General features: G+C 42.3%; 1 protein-coding gene across 7 annotated transcripts in view; it reads left to right on the top strand.

Annotated features, from left to right (window-relative positions):
- The window catches only part of FGF14 (fibroblast growth factor 14), a 607,804-nt gene that overhangs the window by 242,571 nt on the left and 351,104 nt on the right, over positions 1-14,129 (top strand). The window contains exons 1-2 of one of the 7 annotated variants that reach the window (XM_073349246.1): positions 10,413-10,688; positions 13,079-13,257. The exons of 5 other annotated variants lie outside the window; for them this stretch is intronic. The gene's annotated coding sequence lies outside the window, so the exon portion shown is untranslated. Of the gene's footprint in view, positions 1-10,412; positions 10,689-13,078; positions 13,258-14,129 lie in introns of those variants that run through there. One more of the 7 variants, XM_073349263.1, reaches the window with a different exon arrangement.

Here is a 14,129-nt window from a genome sequence, read left to right as displayed (position 1 = left end):
CACATCTTTCTGGTACCCCATACAGGCTAAAAATCTCTTGCAGGTACGGGGTACCAGAGGGTACTGCCCTACTTGCACTCCTGGCTTCCCCCCCTCACGTCCCACATGCATGCTCACATCTAGAAAAGGAGCAAAAACACTTCTTTCCTTCACTCAGATCGAAATATGCATTCGATTTGCCATCTCCTCTTCTTACCCAAGTTTTCAGTGCTGGTAACCTACCATCTGTTTAAAAAAAAGTATAGGATCATGCATTCAGGCTAAATCCTAGTCCTTCCTTCCCCATAGCACAATCTCATCATCCACCTCTCTTTCTAAATTACTGTCACATCTCAACGATGCCTTGGTGCCGTATGTGACATGACCACGCACTAGAAGACCTATAGATTTGAGATGGGGAATACATTGCTCTGGGCTTCATTCTCACATCATACTTGTCAATATGTAAAAAGCCAAGGTCCAATTATCTATGATCTTAGCCACCTTTCGTTTTTTGTTCTTTCCATATTCTTTTTGTCATCCGCATCCTCATCATCTCTAAAAGCAGGGTGAAGATTTTAGTGTATTTCCCTCTCAAAATCTTTGCTTTGCTTTAACTGCTTTCGGTAAGTGTGCTTCTGGTGGTTTGTCGGGTCCCATACATGATCAGGCACTGCTACTTGGGGCTGGTGGTGTCATTGGAAGCTGGCCTATCCCATGCCCCTGTGTTCTAGGGGGCCTGCTGTGGTAGCTTGTCCCAGCCCCATACGTGTTAAAACTGCTGTTTCCTCTGATGTGGGATTACCTGCTCCAGATGTGGTCCCTAGCATTCTGACCATGAGAGGACCTAGAGAGTCAGCTAGTCTGCCAACCCGTGCTGGGGGTCTGTGTCCAGTGCCCTTTGCCTGCACATAGCTGGAGCTATATCTGGCATGATTATATGAACTGCCTTTCTGGGCACTCCCTTTGGGTTCCCCTGTATTTCAAGGGTTCCAGTCCTCTGCACATACTGCTGGAGGGTGATTCATATCTGGATACCCCTTGATTGTCACTGTCCTCAAACTCCTCCCCTGAATCTGGGTCCCATGAGTCTCGGTACTGTGACCGAGGGACAGAACTGCTGAGGAGTTGACCCTCCCTCAGCCTTTCAGGATTGGCTATATCCAGTTCGTCAGCACACCCCATTTCACTCCATCCCTCTGAAATCACCTGGATGGGGATCGCTGATTCGCCACCTGAAACTGGGACCCTATTCCTGGGAAGTCTGTGGCCATCAGCTTTTTTTCCGCTGTGTGTGGCAGCAGCTCCTCCCCCTGGATCCCTGAACCATGATTTAGTATAAGTGACTCCTTTGCAAACATCGGTGTCCAAAGCTCCCTTGAAAGGCATGGTCCGTGGACCCTCTGCCAACGTATGCCTGTAAGAATAGTTTATAAAGGGATCTTTGAAGCCAGAGTTCTGCCCTTCTTTTTGGGGAAGGGGTGTCTGGTTCCTTGCTGACTCCATCTCTCTTAGAGCTAGTCCTGTGAGGTCCAGAGCACTCCTGTGATTTGCTGGATGTTAAGAGCTCAGTCATGAGCATCCTTGGGCACTGCTTTCAGTGCCCCATGATGGGGTAATTTCACTGTCTGACCTTACCCTCATTTCCTTCATGGTTGGGCTCAGTGCATGCCCTGGCAATAAACTGAGACCTCTTTGTTCGTTAGTGTACTCATGAGAGATTTTTAGCCATTTACATGCCAATCCTTAGACGGGATCTGTACCCTCAGTCATTCTCAGATTTAGCTTTTCCTCTGAATTTAAAAGCAGTGCCACGCATCCTGAAACTGGAACGACAGTCTGGCAGTCCTGATAGTTGTTGCTGCGTTCTGCACGTCCCAGATACGACAATTAACATCTCAAATTTATTTTGGGCTTTGTGGTGGTGATGCATGGAGAAGTGAGAACACAAACGTCACAATAATGTCAACGTTTGTCTCGGTAAGACAAATTCAGGAGGGTGGCAGCAAGGGGCATGTGGTGTTGTGTGGAAAAGGACATACTGTGGATCGTCAGCTGTCCAGATCCAGCATTCATTGCCAAACAGCAAACCAGGCCAACATTAGAGTTTGCCAAGCTTTTCATTTTCTGATAGCCACATGATATTTTCATACTAAGCTACATTAAAATGTCTAAAGATTCTCTCTTTTCTTCGTTTGCATTTTAATCCAAACAAGGCAGGTCAAGGTATCTCATTTTTTAAAAATCTCTGCTTTCACAGAGAAAGACTTGCTACTTGAAAGGCTTTTGAAGCAATTCTTCAATAACAGGAATTTTCCATTCTTAACACTTATTAACAAGGACACAGTTACATAGTGCTACTAATTCTCTAACAGCATCTGCATGTTATTCAAAGCAACAAACAGAATGGCCTTCAAGTTCTTTCTGTCAGGACTAGCTACAGCCTTGTCAATTTTATGGTTTCTCTGCATAGACTGGGTTTTCAGACTGTTCTATGGGTCTGGGGGAAACCCCTCATCTCTAAGGAGATCCGCCCTGATTGGCTCTTTCACATTCCCTTGCTACATGGGCAAGGCCCACCAATCAGGAGGAAATGCATAGGCAGGATAGATAATTAAATCCTTCAAGTGTGGGAGGAGGATTGCTAGTTAAATACAAGGGTAGAGAACTAAACGTGTGAGGAAAGCAGGTAATTAAATACTGGGATGAGACAAGGGGGTTGAGGATGAAATCCTGAGATGTGGGAGGATGTGAAATGGTGGTGCTAGGTGAGAAAACCAGATAAACCACTTTGATAGGTGGGGGAACTAAAAGACAAATTGCTTCAGTGGGAGTGGCCTGAGGAGCTGAAAATTCACTAATTGTGAAATATTGAGGTCAGAAATCAATGGAATCAGGGGGTTCTGAATTGGTTAATAGACAGACCAGCAGCTGCTACTCCACTTGGCCCCTGTCTCTTCCTCCCCACTGCTTCATGTTTATAGTGAGCACAGCACTAAAAAATTAGGTCCTAAAGGATCAGAATCACAAACTCACTATACATGTAAAGAGGTAACAATTTTATTGAATATATCCAACCTTAGACTGATATATACTGTAATTCAAATTAATTAACGCCCACTCCCATGTATTTTATCCCAAGTCTCGAATAAAACCTGTAAAACTTGGAATTCATTATTTGCGGTTTTTCTCTGTTTTGACTGTTCCAAAATCATGGCAAGAATTTGGAACATATTCTCTGCTGATGCGAAAGGGTGAAACTCATTGAATGCAATGGAGCTGTGTCCATTTACATTATCAGAATTTGGCCCTCTGATGGGGCTTTTCCAGGACATTGCAAAAGCATTCAGCTAATAGTTTTTTAGTTTCATTTAGGCATGTATAGTAACTGTTGTAGCTGAGTTCAAATACGTATAGGCCAATAAAATCTAAATGGTGTGTTTTATGTATATTATTTTATGGGAAATTTTGGCTTGACTTTTTTACACCTGACCTGGTTATAAACCACAACAAGCTTACAGAGCATACTCCCAGAAGGGTCTATTTACCTTTTTTCTTGTTCTTTTTCTTTCTTTCTTTTTTTTTTAAGAAATCCATGTTTATAAAGCCCCAGGCTGTTGGATCCTGCTGACAGTATGTTGTGTGGCAATGTCAGTCATGTTTTATTAGCTTTCCTGACAGTTATGGGGAAAACTGCATTTGTCAGATGAGAAGAAAAAAATAATTTCTATGCTTCTGTCTGACTTACAGAAACAAAAGCGTCTTGTAAAAAGTTAGATGGTTATGGGAGAGGAGCAGCCATTGCGTCCGTTCATCTTCCAACACCTACATACACTGTTGAAGTCAACAGGCAATTTCTATGAGAAAAGACTATAGGATCCAGGCTTATGTTGTGGCGTTGGCTGAAATTTAGCCACGTTTTTTATTTAATTAATTAAATTTTAAACAGAAGCTTATCTAGGGTGGGATTTTCAAACATGCATAAGTGATTTAAAAAGTACACATCTCTACAGTTCATACAACCACTACCATGGTGGATTCTTCCACTGCTAGGCACAGTACGTAGAAGGTATGTTCCCACTACCTACAGGTATAGTGGATTTGAGGTATTTCAGATCCAACATGTAGTAATACAAATAATAAATAATAATAGAGAATTTTCAACTATGATCTGTTTGTGGATGTGCAATGTCGATACTTGTGAGGGCAAATGGAGGAACTTATAAACACACAGGGTGAAAGCCTGGCCCTATTGGAGTCAATGACAAACTCCCATCGATTTCAAGAGTGCCAACATTTCACATATAATTCATCACTTGCTTTTTATATGTCAATAGAGGCGCTTCACTAATTGAGCACCTAGTTCTTTACTTTTACATCACAGGTGATAAGCCTGAAATGGATTAGTAATCAAAAGTTAAAGAAAGCTTTCCAGTTTACTCACAGATCTTTCTATTGAAATTCCTGAACATTACCAAAGTTTCAGTTCCCATCAAGGTACTGTTCTCACCGTTTATATTCTTGCCAGCAGCTGTAGAGTTTCAGCCAGTCCAAATCTGCCTCAACAACTGCCTGTTGCAGATGCTGCTCCTTATTTCTAGAGTAATTTTTCTTTCAGAAGTGGCTGTGTCAGGATTAAACTGGAATTACAGCTAAACCTGCTACCCTCTGAGGGGAGGAATCACAGTCATAATATCATGACAGTGATATCTGATGCAGTGGTACTGCATTACGTGTAACCATCCCATAGCCCTATTGTTTCAGGAAGGGGTGGAGTGGTGAATGTTAGAGATGAGCAGGGGTTGATTCAAGGTTCAGCTATCATCGTTTTATGCAGGTTCAGAGAAGCAGTTTTATGCAGGTTCAGTATGTGGAAAAGGCTGCAAAACTGGCTTTGTTGGCCCCTGAGAAATGGTCTCAGGACAGTGGTAGTGACAGGATGGCACTGCTAATCCTCCAGTGCCCCATCGCCCCCATGCATCCCCTGAGCCTAATGGAGGGGTAAGTGGGGATTAGAAGGGGAGTGGTTGGAGCACTTTGCACTCTGGCTGTAGTTGTAGGCTGTGGGCAACCACCATAGGTTAGAGCAGCCTCTGTTCTGAATCCTGGAGATACGAAAAAGGCATTCCCTCTCTCAGTTAAGGTTTGTGGCTTCTGTGCTCCATTTCTTAAGAGGCACAACCCAAAGTCTGGTGTGGGTTCTCACTTTGCTGAACAGATGAACTGGATAATAGATTCCATATTTGAAATAAAATATTGAGGAGGAAGGCCAGCTTCCTAGTCAACTGATCTGATACTTTGGCATAGCTTGATTCATCCTGCAGCCTTGCCACCTCAGTCTGTGGGATCATCAGTTTTCACAAGCTAAGCAAGATTGGAGTTAGTCAATATTTACATGGGCAACTTTCAAGAACATTGCAGAGTGTTGTGAGGCAGCAGGGTTGGTGACAAGAGTACATCCGAACTGCAGCTGGGAGCGTGCTGCCCTGTACGAGTAGACAGTCGCCCTAGCTCTGGTGGAGCTAGTACACTAAAACGAGCAGTGTGGCTGGGGGTAGCATGGGTGGCGGCTTGGTCTTGCCACCTAAGCACAAACCCACGCAGACTCCCTAATTATGTAGCTAGCCTGAGCCTCCTCCCTTGCTACCCTGGCTACCCCGGCTAGTTTTAGCATGCTAGCTTGAGCAGAGCAAATATGTGTCTATCTACTTTTACCTGCTTGTGCTGGGAGGTGGGGCATTAAATCAATGGTTCATCATGGTGCTTAGGGTCCTGGGTTTGTTTTCCCCCTCATATTTAAAGCCTAATTTCTGTCCATTTTGGACATTAAAGATCCTATAGGACTTCTCACAAGGAGCATTAACCCCAGTATCCTGACTAAATTCTAAGGTGCGTAATTCTGTTCTGCCTAGCTATTTAAATTCTCCCTATGGTTCCAATGATTAGGATATTTGCTTCCTGTCCTAAACTGTGAGTGCGCTGGTTTGTGCGGTTATAAAGTCTGTGTTCCACTCGAGAGAATGCTGCATTGCCTTGGTGGCTGAGTCATCCATGTATATAAACGATAGATCGGATTAAATTTGCAAAAGCACGGAAGTCTGTCTACCCTTAAACCACTACAGCAGCACCACTGTAGTTCTTCAGGGTAGACACTCACTAAAGTGGTGGGATGGTTTCTTCTGTCATTGTACTTAGTCTACCTCCCCAAGAGGTGGTAGCTAGAGTTGCCTACACCGGCAGCTAGGTTGGCTTAACTCTGTTGCCCAAGGGTGTGGATTTTTCACACCCCTGAGCAATGTCACTGGGTTGACCAAACTTGTTAGTGGAGACCTGGCCTTAGATTCTTCCTAGTGAAAGGTAAATAGGTTGTTTTTCTGCTTCTATGAAATTGACCACTCCCAATGTCATCACAGTTAAGCAGCAGGTGCAAGAAATGGGCCGAGGACTATGAATATAACACATACATGCTCCATGCAGAGGGAGTGATACAACATTAGAAAAACAGCATGATTAGCCAGATGGCTCATGTTGGATGAGGCTCAGATTTCCTTCTATTTGAATTATACAATGGCAATTTCTTTAGCACCTGCAAATGGACACTTGCCAAGGAGCTACATTTAGAATATGGTCTAATGGATCCTGCTAAGGAACTGTGGGTGGACTCATTTGTAGAGAGATAGATCAGAAGCTCTTTGTATCTCTTTGGATGTGGGTATCGGCTGAAAGGGATTTTTTTTTATTCCAGAGATGAGTTAAACTAGATTAATGGCCTCTGTGGAAATTAATTAATTTTTTTAAGGTCTGGATTTCTCAATGTGCAATATCCAGGTTTATAACATGGAGGTATTCCTTTCAGGATTTGTGTTCTGTATAAGAAAAAAGCTAATTTAGTCATCCCCACAAGATTACCAGTCCTACAAAGGAGAAGATGGGGGGGAAGAGCCAAGCCAGAGAAAATGTTGGAGGCAGGTTCTTCAGGATGATAGTTGACTGCCACGCAGAGGGAGTTGGGGAAGAATATTCTGATCTTGTATGTGGCTTTTCAATGAGAAAAGAGGAGAAGGGAGAACAGCCGTGATCAATCAGAGGGGGAGTAGAAGAGTCCAGTGCCAATACCAAAGACTTTAAGTTTAGGAGAAGATGGTGTGAATAGAGAAGGTAGTCACAGTCATGGAGTCTGGGGAAGATGTTCAGTTGTCAGTGAGGATGAGAGGTGGAGTGCATAAATAAGTGGTTGATGGTATTGCAGGAGTTCCAGAAGAAGGGAAGTAGTACATGTGAGGGAAAAGGTAAAAGTACTTAAAACATTTCATTCAGCGAATGTGCTGAGAGTAGTGGTACTGTACATTTTGAAGCCAAAGTAGGCCTTCATTAGCCCCACCCCCGGCCTTTAATACAGCCCAGCATGACTTATTGAAGTATGTGTCTGAGGTACAATATAAAAAGGCCCAGCTCCTCCAGAAGCACATCCCTGCCATCGGTTCCAGATGTCCACCACGGGGGTGAGCGAGGCCTGTCTTTCCTCTCCACTTCTGCTCAATCCGATTGCTCATAAATATTCATGTCTCCTCTAATTAAAACATAACTGCCATACTGGGTCACACCAGTTGTCCATCTAGCCCACTATTCTCACTTCCGACAGTGACCAGTACCAGAGCTTCAGGAGGCATGTACAAAACAGGGCAGTTGGAGTGATCCAGCCTTGTCTTTTCCTCCTGGCATATGGCAGTCAGAGACTGCAGGTCGCCCCAAACATGGGGTTACATCCCTGACCCTCTTGGCTAATAGCCATTCATGGACCTGTCCTCCAGGAATTTACCCAGTTCTTTTTTGAACCTAGTTATACTTTTGCCCATTGCAATATCTCATGGCAATTAGTTCCACAGATTAATTGTGCATTTTGTGAAAAAGTACTTCCTCTTGTTTGTATTAAACCTGCTGCCTGTTAATTGCATCAGGTGACCCCTAGTTTTTGTATTGTGTGAAATGGTAAATTACACTTCTTTATTCACTTTTTCCACACCATTCATGATTTTATAGACCTGTATCATATCCTCCCTTAGTCATCAGTAAGGGCCTTAGCAGTGATTGATTGTTCCCTTGTTATTAGTGGATCGAAGTAAGATAAAGGATGGTTTGTTCGGGATGTAATGTTTAATGTTCTATGTGATATTATGTTACTGCTTTTTCATTCTATGATGCTTAATTTGGGGGGTTTGTTTTTATTTTGACATATTCTGTCACTTTTCTAAAAAAAAGGACATGAGAAAAATTTCCAAATGGTGTATCAAACAGATCCTTCAGTAATTCAATCTTTAGGAAATGGAGGACAAAGCATGGAATGCTTTTAAGTAAATCATAATTGCTTGCACATCCAAATATATCACTTCAAGCTTAGGTGCTTAATTAAGCAGTGAAGTATATTGAATGTGTGTTTTCTGTGCTTAAACAGATGGGAACCCTTCCCTTTATTTGTGCTCCCATTTGCAGTTCAATTTTATTTCTGTTTCGGTAGCAGTGGTTTGGGGCTCTTACAGGATTGTCGTGAGGCTAAATTTATGTTGGAAAAGTGCTCTGGATCTCTTGGACAATATGCACTCTAGAAGTGAAAAGTATTATGATTTTGACTGTTTAGACTTGCAGTAGTTTTATAGCTGTTAAGTGCTACTTGTAGTGACTGCTAAAATGTCCCATTATGTACACAGCTGGAAATTTTAGGTGTGCAACACAGCTACATTTCTTTGAAATTTTATTATGACAATGAGATTTATTACATTCATTACTTTCAACTGTTTTTGATGAACTGTTTCCCCATATATATACATTCAGTTAAAATTACTTTTCACCTTTTGAGGTTTTACTATAATTAAAAAAAAAAACATTAAAAGGCTCCTGGAGATGTGTTGCTGGCTGTGCATTCATTTCTTTGTGAGTTAGAGGTATTTCACCTTAAACTCCATGCCATAAAAACCAACAAGAAGGTTGTGTTAATGACCATACCGTGCCACTTCTGTTACTATTTAGCACACTCGTAAACACGTGCAGCATAACAGTAAAATATTCTTTGGTTTTAGACATTGGATAACATTGGATAACAGCACAACTCAGTTTTAAACATTGGATAAGAGCACAGTTTTGGCAAACTTAAAAATTCCGCCTCAAAGCTGCTGATGATTTGCTGATGGTTTGCTTGTTTTCCATCAGTCAGATCTATTCAGTTCTTACCAACGGTGTTATTTTGCCTGGTATTCTTCTCTAGTCAGATGGGATAGTCCTTGAATCTCAACTCTTAAGTGATTGTCTTGTCTTTATTTTTTTTTGTTTTGTTTTAAAGTGGCGAGCTCTTTCACGGCTAACTGATGTTCAGAGATATTGGTGCTAGGCCAGTGGTTCTCAAACTAGGGCTGCCACTTGTTCAGGGAAAGCCCCTGGCAGGCCGGGCCGGTTTGTTTACCTGCCGCGTCCACAGGTTCGGCCGATTGCGGCTCCCACTAGCCGCGGTTCGCCACTCCAGGCCAATGGGGGCTGCGGGAAGCGACGCGGACTGAGGGATGTGCTGGCCGCCCTTCCCGCAGCCCCCAATCGGCCGAACCTGCAGACGCGTCAGGTAAACAAACTGGCCCGGCTCTCCAGGGGCTTTCCCTGGACAAGCGGCAGCCCTAATTTGAGAACTACCATACTTGGCAGTGGATTCAGTTTTCTCATGGGCATCACAGGGGTCACGAACTTTATGCAGCGAAGCTATGTCAATTAAGATACGCTGATTGCTGTGAAAAGACAGGCAATGCCATTAAATCCTTATAAATATTGCATCCAGGAGTTTAAAACCACAACAGGGCCGGATGCAGTGCAGATCAGATCACTACATACACAGTTCTCCCTGTCTGATAATATGTGGCCTGATTGAGCAGATGTCAATCTGACTATTTTGAGTTCTAATTTCTGAGCTGTGCACCATTAGCTTCTAAGCTGCTCATCTTTTGATCACTTATGCCAGGTAGAGCTATATAATTGTGGAACATTAGATACAGGGTTTGAATGTTTCTGAAAGGAAAAACAAATTTTGTTCCAACATATTGATGATTGGATTTAGTATTTGACAAGACGAGTCCATCCAAGCTCCTTCCACATATGGGTACTAAGAGAAAACTGCTTTCACTGAATCCGGTTTTGGGGGGCCTAGAAATGGTTAATGCTTCCTCTACAGTATTGGAAGTGTTATTCCTTCTCCAGCCTCAGGGAAGCCCCACAACCTTCACTCCACTGATTTGGATGGGCCAGGGCAAGACTGCCATATCAACACGGGATCCTCTCTACACACTTCATACAAACCACTGGGAAGCCAGCGAAGGCGCCACAGGATGGAGAGAGAAGCATCTTAAATTACTGCAGACAGTTGAAATGATTTCCTGTGCTTCCTCTCCATGCTGTAGATCACCTGTTACTGGAGGAGCCCTTAGCAGTGTGTGTTTTGCAATTGTTGTGCTGTCCATGGAAGGCAAAGGAGGCACACCCTTGGGTGGCAGAGTGGAGGCAAGGAGCCTCTCTTTGGAGCAGCCTGGCCATTGGCAGATCACCCAAAGTATGTGTTTTTGTGGGATTGAACCGCCAGCCTCCTCTGCATACGTTGGCCATATGCTCTTCCCACAACCGATGAAGTTACAACCATTTGCACAGACAATATTGTCATGAATGCACCGTGGCTCTGGGTGAGTAGAACTGCTTTTCTCTTTGTTACATTTAAATTGAACATTTCAGTCACTATTTATATCAGTTGTTGTTGTTTATAACATCAGTTGGTTTGGAAAGTTTTGGCACCCACGTGCTATACTTTAATTTTCTTGCATTTTGCTTAAAACCAAGAAATTTTCTTTTTATGGTTGTATTTTAAATGCTTGTGTGCAAGTGTCCAGGATCTTGAGAAAAGGGCAGGAAGTTAATTTAGGTTTGCCTCTCCCTTTGAAAGTTGCCATCTCTTTAGGTGAGAGAAGGGGGGGGAGAAAGATTGGGCCCGCCGACTTTAATGATGGGATCGTGTGTGTTATATTTTATGATCTTGCCAATTTGCCTGATTTATGGTTAACAAAAATCACTGGGGAAATTTGAATGCAACAGAGGAAATACAAAAATGCTCATGTTTATTTGCATCTATTATTAGATGTATTGATATCATGCAGTGTTTGGCATGGGGAGGGCAAAAACCACCTCTCTTCCAAGCAAGGAGGGATCCACAGGCATCCTGATTGGGAGCTAGCTGTGAGTGAGTGGAGATATGGGTAGCTGGCAACGATTACCCAACAGAAAGGAGGAAAAGAAGGTTTTTTTCGTCAGTCTCTCTGCTATCAAATGGACCAAACATAGGGATTGGACTCTACATAAGATAAGGAGTTGGGTTGTGTTGAAGGCAGCTACTCACTGTACTGGTTTCAGAGTAACAGCCGCGTTAGTCTGTATTCGCAAAAAGAAAAGGAGTACTTGTGGCACCTTAGAGACTAACCAATTTATTTGAGCATAAGCTTTCGTGAGCTACAGCTCACTTCATCGGATGCATACTGTGGAAAGTGTAGAAGATCTTTTTATATATACACAAAGCATGAAAAAATACCTCCTCCCACCCCACTCTCCTGCTGCTAATAGCTAATCTAAAGTGATCACTCTCCTTATAATGTGTATGATAATCAAGGTGGGCCATTTCCAGCACAAATCCAGGGTTTAACAAGAATGTCGGGGCGGGGGGAAGGGGAGGAAAAAACAAGGGAAATAGGTTACCTTGCATTATGACTTAGCCACTCCCAGTCTCTATTCAAGTCTAAGTTAATTGTATCAGATTTGCAAATGAATTCCAATTCAACAGTTTCTCGCTGGAGTCTGGATTTGAAGTTTTTTTGTTGTAATATCACAACTTTCATGTCTGTAATCGTGTGACCAGAGAGATTGAAGTGTTCTCTGACTGGTTTATGTACTGTATCTGTACACTGGTTTATGTGCTGGTTTATGTACTGGTCACTGTACTGCATTTCAGCAGATGACTTTGGCTACTGGAAGACAGACAATGGAGACAGGAAAGCCTTAGTTTTGGTTTAGAAACTCTGCCCAGGTGAGGTCAACTTCTGGACTAAAAGACTGCAAATAGAGCATGCTGTCTTCTTTGTAGAAAATTATCTGATAGTGGGAAGCTACATTCCTATTGTTTTTCTCCTGCTATTTTGAAACTCCAGCTATTAGGAGCTTTTTTACTTTGCATTTGGATTCTGATCGTGGCGCCTTGTTTAGTATGCAGCAGCTGAATCTGGGAGTGGGATCTGCTAATTACAAACTCACCAAAACCCTCTTAGCACCTCTTTTGTGTTTTCAGCTTGTATGGCTGCAAAAAGTGCCTCACTAATCACTCAATGAAGATGCTTTCCCAAGTATTTCAATATCACTTGTTCTTCACTAGCCCCGTCCCCCAACAAGATCAATGGCTCCTTCGCAAAACTGTTAGTACCAGATTTCAGAGTAACAGCTGTGTTAGTCTGTATTCGCAAAAAAAAAAAGAAAAGGAGTACGTGTGGCACCTTAGAGACTAACCAATTTATTTGAGCATAAGCTTTCGTGAGCTACTTTGAAGTGAGCTGTAGCTCACGAAAGCTTATGCTCAAATAAATTGGTTAGTCTCTAAGGTGCCACGCGTACTCCTTTTTTTTTTTTGTTCGTACCAGAGAAACTCTCTACGAACCCATAAGGTTAGCAACCTACAAAAGGCTGTAATTCATTGTAAGTATGCCTATGTTCTCTATACTAGTTAATCATCTTTTGGAGATCCTGCCCTGCTAGAGAAAAAGAGGGGATAAGGGGTTGGAGGAAACCTATAAATACTTGTGAATAGATCTGGTACTGAAGAATCAGAGTTCTGCAATAATCTGTCAAAACAAGCATAATGAAGATGGCAGTGAGATCATATTTTTGCCACAGAGGGGCAGGTATGCAGCTGTGGTTTATTAGGTCTGGAAATAAAGTTTAGATATTTTTAGCTACAATCAACTTTCTTATTTTAAATCTCTAATGCTCGGCCAGTTAGCTTTGGTAATGATTGCAGTTGTTATCTGCTTTTTTCCAGATAGACCTCATCTGGAATGGTTTCAGTTGTTTTTCATTCAAGTCTTATTTGCGAGGCTGGCGAGTTTTATAAAGCTATTACAGCTCTTTGGAAATTTTGTGGGTTCCAGGATGTCAACTTTTTTCAACCAAGACGTGTTTTCCCTTAAGCTTCTCTACAGAGGCGCTGGTGCTACTTGGGTAAGGTAAAAAAGAGAGACTGGAACATTAAGCACAGAGACTCCCTCTTCTTCTAATGCAGATTCTGTTTTTTCCTCCTTCTGTTTTTTTTTTAATAAAATAATAGTGTGTGTGTTTTTGTATACACTCTCTCTCTCTCTCTCTCTCTCAAAGCCATTTGTTATATAAAATGGAGGCCGGCTAAGTATCCTTCTGAGCCCACTATCATTTGTAGGACAACCAAAGAGGTCTTTCTAGAGTGACAGAGATAATTGTATCGCCTACTTCCAATTTCTTTTGGGATTAGAGTGAGGTGTCATGTTATGGGACAGAGCATTATGACTATGTAATCTCTTGAAGTAATATTTAACTCTTATAGTATGTGTCCCTTTAATGGCTTATTACTAGAAACATAGGGCGTGTGGGAACACCACTCCAATCACTTAGAACCTGATAACTATTATCAGATAAAACTTGTGTGCAAACTAGTTAACTATTTTTTAAATTATTTTCACAACTGTTCTTGAGGCGTCAGTGGGAAACTCTATCATTCTAGACCAATTTCAGATTGGTGACTGGAAAGCTTTTCAGTAGACATTGAATCTACCTTAAACAAAAATATTCTTGATAAAGTTTCGTCCCACATCACCTGGTTACGAGTACGTTTGCAGCAAAGCTGGTGACATTGGTGCTCACATTGATGCTGAATCATTTAGAAATGTTAGGCCCATCAGCTCTCTTCCTTGATAGAATTCCGTTCAATTGATAATTAGCTATGTGTTTTTATCTGCTGCAGTTACTGGGCTTCCTGCCTAGTAGGTTGCTGGGGGGGTTCTATATTTTAATTATTTACCTACTAGGACCCATTGCTGCCGGTAGTGCGCTGTGCCAAC

The sequence above is a fragment of the Lepidochelys kempii genome, chromosome 1, assembly GCF_965140265.1.
Source record: "Lepidochelys kempii isolate rLepKem1 chromosome 1, rLepKem1.hap2, whole genome shotgun sequence".
Classification (NCBI taxonomy): domain Eukaryota; kingdom Metazoa; phylum Chordata; order Testudines; family Cheloniidae; genus Lepidochelys; species Lepidochelys kempii.
Note: the sequence above shows the minus strand (reverse complement) of the source record. Positions and strands in the feature narration are given on the sequence as shown.